At 33.1% G+C, this 9,524-nt stretch overlaps 1 protein-coding gene across 6 annotated transcripts in view; it reads right to left on the bottom strand.

The window, feature by feature from the left end:
- Graf (GTPase regulator associated with FAK) overlaps positions 1-9,524 on the bottom strand; it is a 55,562-nt gene that overhangs the window by 15,770 nt on the left and 30,268 nt on the right. The window contains exon 1 of one of the 6 annotated variants that reach the window (XM_017618725.1): positions 6,779-6,865. The exons of 3 other annotated variants lie outside the window; for them this stretch is intronic. The gene's annotated coding sequence lies outside the window, so the exon portion shown is untranslated. Of the gene's footprint in view, positions 1-6,742; positions 6,866-9,524 lie in introns of those variants that run through there. 2 more of the 6 variants (XM_017618723.1, XM_017618724.1) reach the window with 2 other exon arrangements.

Genomic DNA, 9,524 nt, shown 5'->3' with positions numbered 1-9,524 from the left:
AAATGCAAGTTAATTAGAAGAGTTGAAATTAATTAGAGAACTCTTTTCTCATTGCCACTAAAATAATAATTATGTGCGCAGGCGGAATAAAAAAAAAAATATATGTACTTTTTTCTTTCTACGATTCCACGAAAGTTTCGAGGAAGTTCGGTTGAATGTTGAAAAAATATTAAAGACCACTCCCCCGTACCACCTTCCTAAAACCTAGGAGTTTATTAGCTTTAACTTGCCTAATTTATTTAAACCCACCACACAGCACAGCATAAAAGCGTTTTTATTTTAATAAGAGAGTTGTAAAGAGTTTTGCATCCATTACGCGTAACAGAAAATAAGCACATACTTGCATGATGCATATTTAGACATGCCATGGACAGACAGCCCACCAGGATATTTTGAGCGTAAAGTTAATTAAAAAAAAAATAAAAATGAAAAATAAACTACGAAAGTAACAAGAAAAACTAAAATATTAAAAAATTAGTTTTACACATTTGAAAGGATTCCACATTAATAATAGTCAGTTTCGCTAAAGCAATTTAAATAAGTGAAAAATTATTTTTTTTATTTGAGTTTAACATGTAAACTGAACAAAAAATATTAAATTTTTCACTTAAATTGCTTTCGTGAAACTGACATTAAAGGCGGATTTCATCGTTTTAGTTCAGAACATTTCTTCCATAGAATAAAGGGTTCAGAACTACATAGAACGATGAATCCGCCTTAAGTAACAGAAAATAATGACAACAATTTTTGACATATGTACATATTTTTATAAATATATATATTTTTTTAAATTAATTAAATTACTCAAAATAAACTTTTTGGTGATATGTTTATCAGGAAAGCAAACTTTCACAATATTTAAAGAATAAATTTCGAAAAAATATGGACCAATGACACCGCTGGCGCCAAATCGACCGATCGGCTGTTACTTCGAAGTACATTTTTTACCCAAAGGTCGTTTCGAATTTGACCACCAAGAATTGGAGATTCGATTTGGAAGTGTCACCGGGTCGGCCACTAATGGACGCAACTAACGAACACAAAATTTCACAAGAAATTCTTGATAATTTGCGCTGATGGAATGAACTATATAGAACAGGTTCAGACAGAGGCCGCCGAAAATACATACTCGCTATAGATACCAACATCGATATGTTCGATTTGAAGAAACCTTTATAGGAAATTTTTTTCAAAGCCATGCTAAAAAAACTGAGTTTGTCTGGTGGAAGAAAGCACAAATGAAGTTTATGCGGGCCAGGGAATCGAAATTGAAAATAAACAGCGAAAAAGTGGGATGCAAAACCGGGGCGAAGTGGTCTAAGACATAAGAATGTGGCAGAGGAAAATTCGTGATTAATTCCATAAATATTTTGAACTGAAGCAAATATTTTTACACTAAGTAATAGCGTGGGTTGGCGATTGGCACGTGCTAACAAACAAACAGGTAGTCTGACATATTTATACATATATGTTTTTGACTATACATGTGCATAAATACGGTCATAAAAGTTAGCTGCTCGTAAATTTATTAGATAATATAAAGGGAAGCCAGCAAGCAGAAACATATACATAAATGAGTCCTATAAGTCGCTGAGTAGGCAAGGCGTAAGTCAATCAAAGCGCCGGAAGAAGTGCTATAACAAATACTCAATAAGTTGGGCAAAAGAAAGGAGCATGGAGACGCATAAAAATTGATCTTTTGACCTTTGACATTGGCATTGAAGTGGTCGCTTTTGCCACACTGTGGACGCACCCCAATCACATTTTGGTTGAGCACACACGCCAAGCCAATAATTAATTTCATTTTCCTTACTGGCGAAAAGACTATACACAAGTGCCCGCGCGGTAGTGGGGTACAAAGGGAAAACTATGACGATATAAAATGACGTTAAGTGCACTGTAGCATATGGCACATGGTAGCCATGGCGCATAGCTTGGGGCACAATTGCCTTTGTTGGTGTTGTCGTTGCTGGACAACCAGACTACATAGTGCAGCAACGCAATGAAAATCTATTCATTCAATTTGTATGGTGTGCGAACGTCAGCAACTGTTGCTTTTCTCCAGTTGCAGCTGCTGCTTTGCTATGAAATGCGATTATGTACGAAATTTATGGCATCATCGACTATTGGCTGCTGGCAAGTGGCTATTGGCTAGTAGGAAATGGCTTGTTCATATACATATATAAGTGGCATTTTCACTGTCGCAGCTGCATTTTCGTTGGCTACACTTGACGTTTAAACAAACCCAGATTTTTATGGGAAAGACAGTAGCGTGTGTTTTAAAACATAGTTGCCTAAAAAGAAGAATATTTTCTGTATTGATCGAAGCCCTGGCTTTGAAACATAGCTTAGCCTCATTGCGTAAGTCGTAAATTAGACTAAATTGCACGACCCGACCACATTGGCATGGCCTACTGTTGTGATGAAATAAGTAGACGACGAAAATCGTCGAAAGCTATCCAGTGCTGCCAACTTCCGTTTTAATACACTAGTCGTGTCGAGATTTTAGGCAAACAGGTGTATGTCTCATTAAAAAAAAATTTTGTCAGTTTAACCCACTTCCGGTAGAAAGTAGAAGTCGGAAATACGACCAAATATAGAGTATCCCCGACTTGGTAGCTCACATTCTTGCGTTTTCCATAAAAAAATGTTCCTCCACTTTAGAAGGTGGTCTAGGATGCCCTGTATATGTACATATCGTGATCGTACTCTAATCTATACTGTTTAAGTGTATTGTCGAAAATATTTATGAAGCGGGTTGCCACCTATGTATGTATTTGGCAAATTTAATTCAGTTTAATCGAAAAGACCAGCTAAATGTTACAATATGGGTATCAAACGAAAGTATATAAGAAATCTTTGATACAAAAATATCTTAAACTAGGAAATACCCCGCGTGCTTCATAGCGCCTTCAAAGTACTTTCCTTTTTTACTCCTTTATCAACAAATTGGATTTCCGCTTTTTATGGTAGATAAATAAACCGTATATAAATATTTTTTGCGCAAGATATTTAATTAATACACCTTTAAAGAAAGTGCGCGTTATGTAGACTCGAGTTATAAGATTACACTGTGCGACAGCCGAAACCAGCCCAGACTTTGTTAACATTTTCTGAGAGTATACCCATCTGGTAGTAAAACCCTCGATGGATTTGCAAATGTTAGCTCTTATTTTTATTTTGAGGCCTACTAAAGTTTTCATGGCCCGGCCTAAGTACTTTTCAACAAAGTGAAGTAAATATCTGAGCAAAGTTAAAGGTTAAGACATAGTATATAGTAAAATTTCATGGGAAAATTTCGTAGAACATTTTAACCCATTAGCTCCCTGAAAGGGTCGTTTTGACCCTTATCTCAAGAAACCCCGTGAAAAGTAAATTTGGAAGGTCGTTAGAGGATTGATATATTCTAGAAAATTATTCTTGGGAAAATTTTACTAGGGGTCCTCTCAGGTGAAAACTTCATGCCATCAACGTAAAAGTCTCTTTAAAATTCAAATAAAAAATCTATGCCAAGAACGAATATCAGCCAAACTTAATAAAAAAAAAAAATGTTTGTAGAAAAAGACCAAGTTTGTTTGCTGATTTTTTATTTGAATTTTTTCAAAGTAGTAAAATTTTTCGAAAAATAGTTTTCTAGAATATAGCAATCCTCTAACTTCAAAATTTACTTTTTGCGGGGTTTCTTGAGTTAAGGGTCAAAGCAACCTTCTGTCTTAACCTTTAATTTCGCTCAGACATTAATTTTAAACATTTTTTCCACTTGAAAACTAGGGTTGTGCGATTAATTGATTATACAAAATTTTAATTAGTCATAAAGTAAATAACTCAATTATTCGACTAATTGGAGATTATGATTACTCAAAAGTTCAGCCACTCAAGTAATCAAGATTTTGATTAACCAAAAACAAAAATATTTGAGTAATATGCTTTATGATTAATCAACATTATGAGTAAAATAATCAACATTTCAAAGTGCTCTTTACATATAAAGTAGTTGAAATTCTTTGATACTTTGAAAACAACTTTTCTGTTTTCAAAAACTAAATTAAATATTTTTTTCATGCACAGAATATAAAAAAGAAAATAAACATTTTCCAAAGCAAACTCTTTTAACGAGCAAAATTAATTTTTTTGAGTAATCATATTTCAAGTTACTTGAATAATCATCGTTTTGAGTAACCAAAATCTTGATTACTCGAGTAATTGATTAACCGAATAACTGATTAACCAACTTGCTCGAGTGTTCGCATCATCGCACAGCCCTACTGGATATGTATATTTTCAGAAAATATTAGAAGGTCAGGGCTGGCTTGAATTGTCATAAAATTGTCACACATTGTTATAAATTACATGTCCAGGAGAAAGTCTATACTTTACTTACTTACTTTCCAAATACCTTCGAAAATATACTAAGTAACACACACATTCATAAAAACTAAAGAATACTTCATAAATCGAAATTTGGTTTGAAAATCTCTCTTCATAAGTCCCTTGAAATCTGTTTTACTTTTTTATGTATGAGGCCATAAGAGTTTTAGGAGGTACTAACAACATAAAATGCATTTAAGGCGCAGCGAAATATTCCTGGTATTTGCTAGTGTTATGACGAATTTCCACTAGGCATTAAAATGACAAAAAATATAAGTCATTTAGAAAAATGCCATGTGGAAACGAATTTAATGACAATTTTTCTTAACGTAATAACACAGGTGCTTTTTAACGCCCAACTTTGTCATTAAAATTTGTGTAATTTAATGCCTAGTGAAAATTCGGCATTATACAAAAAAAAAAATGTTTTTCAGCTTGAGTAAAATATAATTGCCAACTTGTTTTCAAATGTTTTTAATTTGGGAATTGTAATTTTTTCCCAAGATAGATAAGAGAGATAAAAGAAGTGGAGAATAATATCACTCATTAACTTAAAATCGTAAATGTATTATGGAAAAATTATAGAAATTTTTGCATCTATCTATCTATTATACATATGGGGCGTTCTTTGTTAGAAAAGCCACCACCCTGCACACTTTAATTTTTGAGATAAATTAATGATTTTGGGCTTAAATTTTTTCTTAACTAATCTAGTTTCTTATGCCGTATGGCGAATTTTTATACTTTTGTGATTTATAAGCGTTTTGGTAACTTTTTTGGCCAAAGATGAGTACGAAAAAACTAAAAATGCGAAGAAAACTATTTGGGTGTTTTTTTTTTCTTTTTTTTTACAAGGGCATCTTATTCCTTGTCAAAAAATAAAAATATTTTAAACTTTTAGAAATTAAAAATATTAAATTTAATACTTTAGCAATTATTCTATTCATAATAAGGCACCTTAGGAAAAAATTTCGTAGAACTAAACTTACTTAGAATTTGCCAATACGAATAACTTAAAAAAAATTCCAATTTTTGGTTCTGCATTTGGCAATTTTTTTGCAAAATTCAAGTGTTTAAAAAAATTCTGAAAATTCGCATCCATGTTTTGTAGCATAATTTAAGCATTTTTTTGTTAATCGATATTTTTTTCTAAAATTAACCCTTTAACGCGAAAATGGGCCAAAACCTAATCATCCGAAAACAATGGTCAAAAAACTTTTCCCCCTCTGCACATTTTACTCATAAAAGCTCCAAAATGGGTCAGCTAACATAATGGCAAGAATTTGTACACTTTTTGACTAGTCCACGAACTAGTTGCTAAAGGCTCAGTTAGTCTAAATCAAAGTGGTGGTTATTTTTTAATTTTTGTCGATTTCCATATGTATTGCATTTAATTTTTAGAACTATGTATGTATATTTTTTTTTAGTATTTTACACTTGGCTTACTAGTAGATAGTAAAACGAACTTGTACGCGCTGATTGACTACCACAAAGCTATATTGGCTTATAACTAATATGTATAATCTCAAAACACACTCACGCATTCACACTTCATTAAACCAATACTAAAAGTTCATCTCAGAATCCTTTAAACAGTCACTTATGGCGGAAAAACGAAAACAAAACGCCTGCCAACAATGACTTACCAACCAAGTGACAATTGCAATTTGCGACCACAAAATGTGGACCTGCTGGCATACATATGCACTTCTGTCTGTCTGTCTGCCTGTTTTTTTGTATGTAGTTGCAGCGGAAAATCAGCTAACACAGATGGCGAAGATAAGCAGGAGCAATGGTGGCGGCGGCAGAAACGACAGCCAAATGGCGAACACTCGTACTAAGAGAAAAACAACAGCAAACACACGACGAAAGGGTGCAACTATAGGCGGAAGAATGTACGAATGGTACCAATTGAAACGGTTTTCCCTGGTTGCACTTTACTTTTTCATTCGCTGCTTTGCCTTTTGTTTTTTTTAATTTTGATTGAAAGTACTCAACAGAATTTGTTTATGGTTATTGGCTTGTGACAGAGTTGTGAACGCATGAGGCGACATTATTTCACACGGGTGTATGTGCCTGGAGGAGAGAAAGGGTTGACTGAAAACTGTAAATTGAATTTGTTGAAGAAATAAGTTCAGCACAAGCGGGCAGGCGCAGAGTTGCTTGGCTGTTAGAGAAGGTCCTTGAAAAAATTTGTGACAGTTGGGTGCAAGGAACTACAAAGTAAATGGTGAGTGTGTGTGGCAGGGAAGCGTTGTTGGATACAGTGTATTAAAATTTTCTGCTCAGGAAGTGGATGTAGCCAAGCGCGATTGCGATTTCAATCATACCTCAATATTTTTTTTAATATTCACCGAATTTCTATTTCACTAACTTTTTCTTACCCAATTTACGCACTATTCCCACTCACTTTCACACACTTCGCTTATTGCGTTGCGTTACTTTGATAACTGTTTTTTCCACTGTTGAAGCTCCTTTTCACATATGTATATAAGCACTTTATAACGCCTAAAAACACACTACACTTTCTTCTGATGGGCTAAATTTCGTGTATTCGCGAAAGTTTTCAACATTTCAACTAAAGTATGTATGTTACAATTTTAAGCAAATTTTTTTCACTAAAATATCTACTAAATTGTATAGCTAACTAATTTTCGTCGTCGTCGTCGTCTTCAACATGTCACGCTGCTACGCGTACACACTGATTTTTCATCCCGCAACGCATGGACGGATACGAGAGCAGACGCTCGTCGGTGGCTTTTACTCGTACAAAAAAGCTGCAGAAGTATCGCGAAAATACGAGCGTGTACAAACATACAGCAACCAGTGTTGCCACAAGTGAGGATTTATCTTTAAAATAAAGAGTAATTTAAAAAAAAAATAGAATCAAAATCTTTAACTGAAGATATTAAAATGAAAGCAAAATTCCATACACAAAAATCTTCACTATGAAGACTTTTAGCAACAATAGAAGATTTTTCACGTGGTTTCAACAGGAAAATGGAAACCACCACTTTAAGCGGTATTCTTTTCACATAATATTACTTAAAAACGAATGAAATAGAAAGTCATACTATTGATTAAAATGCAAATTAAGATTCATTGAAACTTTTCAAAGCTATAATTACAAATCTTAAATAATTTGTATATCTAAAAATGGTGCATTCTTTTTGGGAATTTCTTCTTGGAGAACGAAGCGTCTAGCGAAACATTGCTAAGAAGGACCTTTCACTCCAAATTTATACAGAAATTGTTGAGTTTATTTATAATTGGTATTTTTGGGTTTTCGTAGTTTCTGCACCGTCGATGAAATATAAAATATGAAATACTTGTGAATTATTTCCGCAGGAACTATGCATCTAATTAAAAAAAGTACTTAATACACTTTTTATGCAAAATTTTTCTTACTTATAGCCAATTTCACAGAAGCAATTTAAGTGAAAGTTTTTTTAATTTTTTTTTTAATTTTATATGGAAATTGACAGAAAAAAAATTAAATTTCTGTTTAAAGTATTGGCGACAGTGGCTGTTACAATGCTACTTTTAATTTTAATTTTTATTTTTATTTATTTTTTCATCTCATACGGTTTTGATGCGACATCTTGTTTTGATGAAATCGCCGCACGATATTCACAATCAAATGAAATAAGTTTTCAATTGCACCATCGCACGATTTCTTACGATTATATTAATTTTCAGAAGCATGCGATTTTAAAGTTAATCCTTTTTCTTGGAGCTTTTTGTAAATCTAGTTTAATAGTACCTGTTTGGCATGAATTCAAAAATTTTTGAATGTTTTTTAGTTTATTATGCTCTATTTATTTAATAAATTGAAGCTTTTTTCAATTAAAATCTTCAAAATAAGATAGATTGATGTTTGTTTTTGTTTGTTTTTTTTGCCATTTTCGAAGATTTACAGCCAGTTTCACGAAAGGAATTTAAGCGAAAAATGTGTTTATTTTTCTAATCTAAATTTAATGCGCAAACTGGCAGAAAAATCATTTTTCTGGGGAAACAGGAAGTTGATCTTCACCTGGCCGATTTTTCACAACAAATTTCTGGCAGCATTGACAGCAATACCTATGTACGTACACGTCAATATGTAGTTGCATGCGTATGTGAATATAGCAAAGCGTTACACAATGAATGAGTATACATATGTAACAACAACATTCACACATACAGCAAGCTACTCAACTTACACCCCATCCGGCGGAGAGGAGTGTCGATATCGGGTAGTAGAGCGCCATCAATAAAGCTAAAGACCAGAAAAAAAGCGTCCTCTGTACTATTCGTATGCATGGCTGAAAACCCCAAAGAGCGTACTATAACGAGAAGTGGAAAAACTGGAAAAACAATAGCGCCATAAGTGGAAAAATTTTCATTTGTTTTTTAGCAAATGTCACCACGTTGCTGTAACTACACACATACATACTTAAATATGTATCTATTCCATTCCAACAAAAACAACCAGTACTCAACCCGAACAAACAACCACCGACTAGCATAACTTACTCGTTGGTGATGGGCGGCAGAAGGCACGAGGCTCGTGGCAAATGTCATAACTGTGATTATGCGTAATAACAGCAACAACGAAAATATAAACAATTGAAGCACCAACAAAGGTAGTAGCAAAAAAAGGATGAGTAAAAGAATAAGGGGTTGAAAGAGAAATAAACGAAAAGGCTGAATGAAGACAATGAACTAAAAGGAAGCTCTTTCAAAAGCTTTTTTAGCGCCTGTGTAGTGAAGCTTTTATGGAAAGAAAGTGGGAAAATATAATAATACTTCAAAGCATATTTTTTGGCGCACAGCATTGCCATCAAACTTTGGTTGAGATTTTTTGGCGGAAATCTAAATGCAAGAATAAACAATATAGAAAATGTAATAGTAAGAATCAAAATAAAATAAAATAAAATAGAACAAAATTCAATTAGGGGAAAAAAAAGTTTGAAATAAAACTCCATTAAAAGCAAATTTTAAAGAATTACATACATCTTTGGGTAGCTAACATGAAGTAAATAATTTTGGATATTTTGAAAAATGGACATGAATTTTTTTAAGTTTAGAAATTGGACATAATTTTTGGTAAGTTACAAAAATTTATGGCTATTTAAAAACTGGGCGTAATTTTTGGTATTTTAAAGACTGGATAA

This window comes from Rhagoletis zephyria, unplaced genomic scaffold (genome assembly GCF_001687245.7).
Source record: "Rhagoletis zephyria isolate East Lansing unplaced genomic scaffold, Rhagoletis_zephyria_1.1 Rzeph_scaffold_01694, whole genome shotgun sequence".
Taxonomy (NCBI): Eukaryota; Metazoa; Arthropoda; class Insecta; order Diptera; family Tephritidae; genus Rhagoletis; species Rhagoletis zephyria.
The sequence above is the reverse complement of the archived record's forward strand: the minus strand, read 5'-3'. Positions and strand labels throughout refer to the sequence as shown.